We start from the raw sequence: 8,370 nt of genomic DNA, 5'->3' as shown, positions 1-8,370 counted from the left end.
TGGGGCTAACTGGGGTCGGGAAGTTTCCCAGGAGGCCTGCTCAGCACAGCGCCGCCTAGTGGTAGCTGTTAACAACGGTCCGGACCCCGGGGGCAAAGCTCTGGGGATGAGCAGAGGTCGGTGGGAGCGGCTGAGGGGGTCGGAGGGTGGGGGTGGGGGGCGGTGGGCGCGTATCCCAGAGAAGCTGCACCCATGTCGCCTTGGACGGCTCCTTCCTCCTGGCCACCTGCACTTCTGCGTGTGCCAGGCTGTCCCTTTGGGCCTTGAGCGTCAAGCCTGCCGCACTCAACCAGTCCACCTGGTGGACGCCTGGGCATCTCCAGGTGACCGTGGTGCTGGCCGAGCCCCTCTCGGGCCAGGGGCCGCAAGTCAAAGTCAGCAGGGGCTATGCGCCCTCCCAGATGCCAGCGCCCCGGACGCTCCTGGGCGCGGGGGCTGGGACGGACCTGGGGCGGGTGCGGGCGGCACCGGCCCAGCTCCTGAGTTGGGTGGGGGCCGCAAGGGTCCCACACGCCATGCTCATTAAGCTGCCCTATTTTGCCATGGATAAGGCGCTGCTGCGTAAAATGCGCTCCCGCGTTTTTGCCCCAAACCTTCAGGAAAGAAAATCTTCCGTTTTAATTATTTTTAATCCGATGTTTTCATTTGTTTATATTGAGGAACAAACCCATCATCGTACTCCAGGGTGTTATTTTGCACACGGATATCATCATTGCTTTCTAGAGTCACACTTGTTAAGGCATAAGCATGCGTAAAAGAAGTAAAAACATTTATCTAGATGTGGAATTAGTACTACTCAGGTATAATGCGCAACCTTGTTTTTCCCTCAGAAATTTGGGCCAAAAAGTGTGCACCACGCACGGCAAAATGCGGTCAATGGTTCCGTTTTCTCTTATTTTTGAAAAAGGTAAAAATACATATCACTGGCTTAGGAAAACGTGCTTGTGGCAGTTAGGGAAGCCAGCGAGGCGGCTCCCACGCGGGGACCGCCACGGCCAGGCTCACCGTCGCCCCGTTTCACTCCCCCAAGCCCATTTTTCAGTCCAGCGCTCTGAGCTCAGGGGACCGGCCCCGGGTCCCCCAGCGGCCGTAACTCGGCAGCCTCTTCACAGCGTGATGAGCGGGCCGCGTCCCCTCCCGCCCGGCTGCCCCTTTAACATTAGGGAGCCGCACTCAGGCCCCGCATCGCGGGCTGCGGCGCCGGCCGGGTCCGGGGAGATCAAGGTCAAGGCGGCGCCCCTCCGCGCCCCCGCCCGGCCGAGGGGCCGGCCTCGCGAGCGGCCCCGCCCCCGCCCCCGCCACGCCCCGCCCGCCCGCCCGCCCGGCGCTTCCCGCAGCCCCGGGCCCGGCGCCCCCCGCCCCGCCGGCGCCTCCCGCAGCCCCCGGCTCTGTGCGGCGCAGGGCGGCCCCGCGGACGCAGCCCCGAGCGGCCCACCGGCGGGATGCGCGGCCGGGGCGGGGGGCGCGCCCGCTGGCCGGCGCCGGTGCGCTCGCTGCTGCGCGCCTTCGGGGCCCGGGACGCCGCCACCTCCGCCGCCCGAGGCCCGGAGCAAGGTAAGCGATGCCGTGGAGAGCCCGCGCCCTGCCCTTGGCCGCTGCGGGGCGGCCGGGACGTCCGTGGCCCCCCCCAGCGCCGAGCGGGCGCCTGCGGGCGCGGGCCGTCCCTCCGGCCGCAGACAAGGGCAGTGCGCGCCGCGGTCCGGAGCGCTGGCCTCCGGCCGGCCGTCCGGAGTCCGGACCCCTTCTGCGCCAGCTGCGTGCCCTGTGCGCCCGGCACTGCGCTTCGCGGTGCCTCAGTTTCCGCATCTGTACGGTGGGGGCGACCTCACACCGGAATCGTGGGGCGGCCGTTGTGGGATCACGTCAGCCCACTCGCCACCCGGGGGGAGTCCCACGCGTGCTGGGTCAGGCGGGCCTCCCCACCTGTGCGGGGCAGGAGTGGCCAGGGCTCCTGCCGGGGGACAGCTGGCCCTGGAGCCGGTCCAGCCTCAGTTAAAGGGACAGGATCTCAGGAGACGGGCCGAGGAAGCTGGACAAAGCTGAAGGCCCACCTGGCCCAGGGCCGGGGGTCCTGGGGTGGGGGTGGGGGACTGAGGCCGCCTGGGGAGGAGGCCAGAGCTGCCCCTGGAGTGAGCGCGAGGCTGCGCCTGGAGGGGCAGGCGAGCCAAGCCTCTCCGACTCCCTGGTGAGAATGTCCTGGGGCGCTGAGTATGAACAGCTCCGAGTCCTCAGCCCCGCCTGCCCCTCAGTTTCCTGGAACCTGCCCTTCTCTCCAGGGCCCCGGGTGATTCTGGGATCAGGCCGGTCTGGAAACTCCGGTTCAGGTGGTCAGTGGTTCTTATCAGTGGCTCCCAGCAAGGGTGATTCTGCCTGCGCCCCCTTTTTTTATACCCCCACCCCGGTTCCAGCTGGCATCTGCTGAGAAGCCAGGGTACCGCCAGCATCCCGAGATACCCCGGCGGCTCCCTTTCTGCCCCCAGAAAGAGAAGCTCAAGGAAAAGAATGGGTGGTCTACAAGGTCAACAGGCGAAGGAGGAGGCCGGAGATACGCAGAGTCACATGTGGGGGAGGGGCGCGGGCGTCGGCGGGAGCAACGAGTGGGGTCCCTGGGAGTCGGCTGAACGCCAGACCCTCGGGGAGCCCTGGAGGTGAGGTGCTCCTGGGGAAGCTCTGGGCCCCTTCCGCGTGGAGCCCCCAGGGGCCCAGGGCTGAGATGGGCGGCCCTTCTGTTGCCCCCACGAAGTGTGAGACCTTGTGCTGGGCTTCAGGGTCCAGCAGTGACCCCAGGGCACGCACCCTGTCCGGGACGGCGGTCCCTCAGCAGTGCCGGCGCACAGTGGGTGCGCGGGACTCCCCACGGTGCTGGGGTACTGAGTCCGAAGCTGGGCGCACGGGGGTTGGGTTTTGAGAAAGGACATTTCGCACGCTGACCTTCACTAGCTCGCAGGTGTGTTCAGAGCCACCACAAGTGTGCACCTGCCTGCGGACATCACACAACTCCTGCTGCACAGGCTCATTTCAGTTGTTGGGCATTTTTAAAATAGTTCTGTGGCTGCTTCCAGCCCAGAGGGCGGCGGCTGAGCCATGGCTACGGCCGAGGAGGAAGCGGGTGGCTCTGGCGCGGGCCAGCGGGCGTTTATGAATCACTGGCCCACCTGCTGGGGACGCCGTGGGGAGCCTGGAGGTCCGCTGCCTGGCCGCAGGGAGCCGTCCTTCTCCTGGCGGCGGGGGGTGGGGTGGGGGGGGAGACCCTGCCTCGAAGCCCGGGAGGCGAGGCAGGGAGCTGTCTGGGAAGAGATGAGAGGAGCACGGGGCAGGGAGGCTCTGCCAAGAGGGGCATTGGGCTGCAGACCTGAGCGGGGAGAAGCAGGGGCCGTGTGAGGGCGGGGTGAGCGGGGGCGGCGAGAGGAAGGGCTGGCAGGGGCCCTGAGGCAGATGTTGGCTCGGGGGCACTGGGGAGCAGCGCGGGTCCTGAGGCTGCAGGCCCCTGAGCTCGGGGAGGTCGGCAGGCAAGGCGGGGGCGGCCCTGGACTCCAGGGTCAGCGTGGGCAGCTCACGCGCGCGGCCGCGGGCGGCTGCGCCTGCCTGACCTGCCGTGTGGGAGAGGAGCAGATTCTCGCGCCCTGGGCCCTGGGCGGCAGGCTCTCCGGGGAAGGGAGGGGGCTGCCGCTCGGAGGGCACCGCGGGTGGCACAGGAGGTCCAGGTGGCTGCGCCAACAGGACCTGCTGAGGCCTTGGGGACCTGAGAGCCAGGAGGCTGCAGAGGTTTCCTGTCTGAGCCCCTGGGGTGTGGGAGGAGGGGCTGGTTGTGGGGGCCGGGGGCCGGGGGCCGGAGAGAAGGCTGTGCCGGTTTGGAGAGGCCCGTGGCACCTCTGAGACCGGCCCCTGTCCGCCTGCGCCCGGAGGTCGTGTCCGGCTGCGCAGAGGCTCAGCCCCCTGGTGTCTGTGCCGCTTCCCCGAGCTCGCTTTGGTGGGTCCCGGCTCCCAGCCGCAGAGGGACAGCACGCTATTTCTGTGGCCAGAGCTGCTTTAATTTAGGAACAAATTAGCCAGCCCGTCTACCGGACTGCGACTCCTGATGGGAAGCTCTGGCTCGTACTCGGATATTTCCGCACCAAAGGAGGTTTCTCTTTTTTTCTTTAAATTTTTTTGAAGGGAGGGAAAGGCGTGATCGATGATATCATGACACCTGTCAGCTGATGCTCAGGAAAAGTCGTGGCTCTGGGGGCTGCGAGGGGCCGCTGGAAAAGCCACATCCGCGGCCCGGCTCCGGTTGCGGGCAGCGAATCTGAAGACCCCGCGTCGGGGCCGCGGCGGCCCCGTCCTTCTGAAACCCTAACGGCAGCCATCTGGGCGTAGCAGGCTTTCCTGGTGGCCGGTGACTGGAGCTTAGGGAGCAGAAGGCACATTTGTCAGCTCAGGAAACTGGGTGTCCAAAGCCAGGCTGCCTCGGTAGCTCTGGCCACGTCCCCTGGTCTGTCCCCGTCCTGGCTGGATCCCACTGCCTGTCCTTAAACCCACGACCGTGGCCTGGGAATGGGGGCAGCTGACGGCTGAGGCCCAGCTCAGGGGCGAGCTTACAGGCCCCGTGGGCCGGGCTGAGACCCCCGAAGGGGCAGACCAAGGGGGCGCGGGGCATCACCGACGGAGCGCCTGTCTCACCCGCACCTCCCTCCGCAGGCCGGGGCCGCTGTGCGGGCCTCAGCCTCCTCCCCCAACAAGTCCAGGCAGAGCCGAAGGCTGTGAGTTACCTGCCTGGGTTTCCCGGGGCCTTTTTCTTGTCCCTCCCCCACCTGTACCTGCGTCCCTTTACCGTAAGGACTGCTGTCTGCGGGTGAACTTGGCTGATGGAGCAGAGTGCTCCGTTTTTCTTTTAAGGCCAGACCTCGAGCTGGCTCGCCACAGCACCTGGCCGTGAACGTGTGGCAGGTTCTCCTCGGGCAGGGGTTTTCTTTGGGGGAAGAAGGGGAATTGCGCCAAGTGGTTCCTGAACACTTTCTCCGGGGGGAGGGGCAGTCCGTGCCCACCAGGCTAACTTCGTCTGGGGTCCCCGCACCGCCCGCCTCTCCCGGGGTAACCGGCCCCTTTCGGGGGCGCCCGCCGACAGTCCTCGCACGGGCACAGGGGTCACAGTGGGAGCGTCCAGGCTCCTTCCTGTAAGTCCTTGGCCGGGATGGCATCCAGGGACAGCACGCCTTGTTCTGAAACGTCTTGTTTCCATTCCGCAGCGTGTCTTGGAGATGTGTCTGGGTTAATGGGTTCTTTCTAAATTGCTGTAGAATATTCCGCTGTGTGTCCTCTTAGCCTTCCTGGGGCTGGCGGCCGTGGGAGGCCATCCTCTGACCTGCTGCACTGCGGGCGGGGGGCAGAGTGAGCGCCCTGCACGCACCTCCTGGTGCGCCTGCCCCAGGCGGTCACATGCCCAGGCCTGGGGCGCCCGGGGACAGGAAGAGCCCAGTGTGAATTTCCCTGGAGGTTGTTGACTTGTTCCCAGCAGCGGCATCTGAGGCTCCCCCTTCCCCAGTGTTTTAGCAAGTTCAGAGTCTCAAGTGCGGCTGCCAGCCCTGCAGAGGCAAAGGGGCACTTCCCTGGGCTCATGGGCCCCCCCCCCAGAGGCTTTTCTGATGGTAATTGACCATGTGGATTTCACTGGCAGGGAGCGGCCTGGCCTCTCTTTTCTTTTGCCCATCTTCCTGTGGGGTGGGTAGTCTTTCTCTAATTGGTTTGCAAGAGCTATTATGTATCCTGGACTCTCCTTCTCCCTTGGCTGCTGATATTTTTGGTCTCTCTGTGGCTTGTCTTTTCACTTGGTTTCTATAGTGTCTTTGGCCGAGTAGATTTTTTAAAAAAATATAATTGACATGTAACGTGATGTTACTTTCAGGTATACCATGTGATGGTTTGAGCTATGTATGTGCTGCAAACACGGTCCCCACAAAGAGCTACCAACGGTCCCCACAAATAGTTACCAGGTATTCTTCTTGTGATGAGAACTTCCATGATACTTGCAAAGACACAATGTTAGCTGCAGCCACCACGCTGTGCATTGCATGCCCCAGCCTTCACTTTGGATGCAGTAAATTCATCAGGCTTTCTCTTCATGTGTCTGCTTTCTGGGTCTTCCGAAAGAAATCTTTTCCGGCCTCAAGGTCAAAGCCAACACCTTCTCCCAGCGTGCCTGGGACCGTCTGGTTTTAGCCCGGGAAGCCCCGTTTCCCGAGGACCCCCATACCGATGTAAGACACATCCAAACTGGAGAGAGTGTGTGAGTTTACTTGAGCTGAACTGACGACAATGGCCGGGAAGCAAAATCTCCGTGGATTGGGGAAAGGCTTGGGAGAAGGGCCGGTTCGCGGCATGTTTTATGCAGTCGCATCAACGGAGGAGATGTTGGGGGGCTACGTGAAATCCGCGCGTGGCAGATGAAGGGGGTGGGAGAAAGCAAAGCCCGGAAGGCTCTGGGGTTGCGTGAAGAGTAAGACAGAGAGACACAGCCCTCTTTTACCCAGAAGGGTGCAGGACGGTTAACGTTCACGCCCATGGGGTGGCGTCGGGTCCGCGGCAGCCACGGGGGTCCCAGCCTCTGCTGTGGATCACCAGTGAGCCCTGCGGGGTCTGAGGGGGCGAGCACTGCAACATTTCAAAGGTATGTTATCTGAGATGCAAAATGACCATAGAGAGGGTCGCTTAGGGGCGAGACTGACCTTTGTCCCAGGCGCCGTGGGCCTGGAGGGGCTGCAGCCGGCCGCTCTGAGTTAGGAGCGGGTGCGTCCCGAGCGTCCCGCGCGCTTGCTTTCGGTTCTGAGTTTGTAGGGCCTGCCCTGCGGGCCCCCCCTGAACTGCAGGTCAGGTTTAGAGTGCGGCCCCTCTGCCGTCCACACCTGAGTCCCGGGCAGCCAAGACGGATGGCTATAAACGTCCGTCCACGTCTCCTTTTCCTGCGTGCGCAGTTCTTTATGTGTTTTCCACACCCACTGTAACTGACATCTGTGGGCAGTAGGAGGCAGCACACACAGTTCTAATGGGGGGTCCGGCATCTGATCGATATGATTTAGGCCAACACAGACTCGCCTCCCGGGGCCAGGCGGAGGGTGCCCACGGGACCACCCCGTCCCCCGCGGCCAACCCTGGGCGCCGCGTCTCTAGCAGGCCTGCCTGGGACACAGCGCCGCCCACAGGCAGCCACAGCGGGTGCCGTGCGAGTCCCCGAGGACACTCGGAGCTCCCGCCTGGCTCCCCCAGACCCCCCCCCCCCCCCGTGCACTGTTTTAAAGCCGGTTGTTCTCTGTTGTCACTGTCACCAGTTACAGCTGTGAGTATGACTGCACCTCATCCCGGGAGTCCCCCTGTGAGGCCCGAAGCTGGGGACGTGGCGAAGCCCGCATGCTGGTCACCCGTGTCCTCGCCTGGTAGCGCTGCTGCGCACCTGTCTGTTTTGCGTGCACAGCGTGGAGCCCAGGGCCAGGCACACAGTAGGCTCTTTGCACATCTGCAGGCTTCCTGCGAGCAGCAGCGGCAGGTCTGGGGTGGAGACAGCCCGCGGGAGTTTCTCCCTTCAGGCCGCGGCCGCGAACCCCGAGCCCAGCTGCGCATCCCTCTCAGGCTGCAGGAAGCTGGTGGAGAGACCCCTGCGTGCAGTTGAACGCGTGTCGTGTTTTCAGGCACGCAAGTGCGGCGTGACACCGATGTGTGTGGGCCGGCCTGGGGCTTTGTCTCCAGTGCTGCCCCGAGTGCTTCGTACCGGGTGGGCGCCTTTGCCTTAACCGGAGCGGCGCTCCTTTCTCGGCTGTCCCTGCTCCCTCCTGCCACCAGGGAGCCCCGCCCCCCACCCCCCCAGCAGGTGGGCAGGCGGTGTGGATGGTGGGTGACCCTGGGTAAGAACTGAGAAGAGACAGCGCCCAGGTGAGGTCTCTACTACACGTTAGGGACCGTGCCTCTCCACACCTGGGGGCCCGGAACAGGGGCGAGCCCTGAACATCACCGGCGTCAGTGGCTCAGTCTGTTTAGGACCATTATCACATGTGCTTGACAATGGGGACGCCGGAGCAGCAAATTGCATTCCACTTTTATTGTAATGGCCGCGCTGGCCGCGCTTTTTCCTATCACCCACTAGAATTCCGGGTACATGAGCTCCGTTATTTTTTAACCTCTTGGTTAAACGTTTGGATAATGAAAAGGAGGAGGCCTTCCCCGTATTTGTCGATGAGAGTGATATTTCAACCGGGGGACTTGGGTTCACGCGTCTAAGTGCAAAATAATACCCCGCTGTCGTTTGTGCCGGGTTTGCGTGGGGGTCGCCATGGTGTGCGGCCAGAGAAAAGCCACCTGAGGTCGCTCTGCGGGGACCGTGGAGTCACACCCGCCGGCACC

At 63.9% G+C, this 8,370-nt stretch overlaps 1 protein-coding gene across 1 annotated transcript in view; it reads left to right on the top strand.

Annotated features, from left to right (window-relative positions):
• Window positions 1-1,492: 1,492 nt before the first annotated feature.
• Window positions 1,493-8,370, top strand: part of PHACTR3 (phosphatase and actin regulator 3) — a 126,992-nt gene continuing 120,114 nt past the window's right edge. Inside the window, exon 1 of the mRNA XM_054573341.1 lies at window positions 1,493-1,554. The gene's annotated coding sequence lies outside the window, so the exon portion shown is untranslated. The remainder of the gene's footprint in view (window positions 1,555-8,370) is intronic.

Source organism: Pteronotus mesoamericanus, unplaced genomic scaffold, assembly GCF_021234165.1.
Source record: "Pteronotus mesoamericanus isolate MK-2021 breed Mesoamerican mustached bat unplaced genomic scaffold, CSHL_Meso_final contig_25, whole genome shotgun sequence".
In the NCBI taxonomy this organism is placed as follows: Eukaryota; Metazoa; Chordata; class Mammalia; order Chiroptera; family Mormoopidae; genus Pteronotus; species Pteronotus mesoamericanus.
Note: the sequence above shows the minus strand (reverse complement) of the source record. Positions and strands in the feature narration are given on the sequence as shown.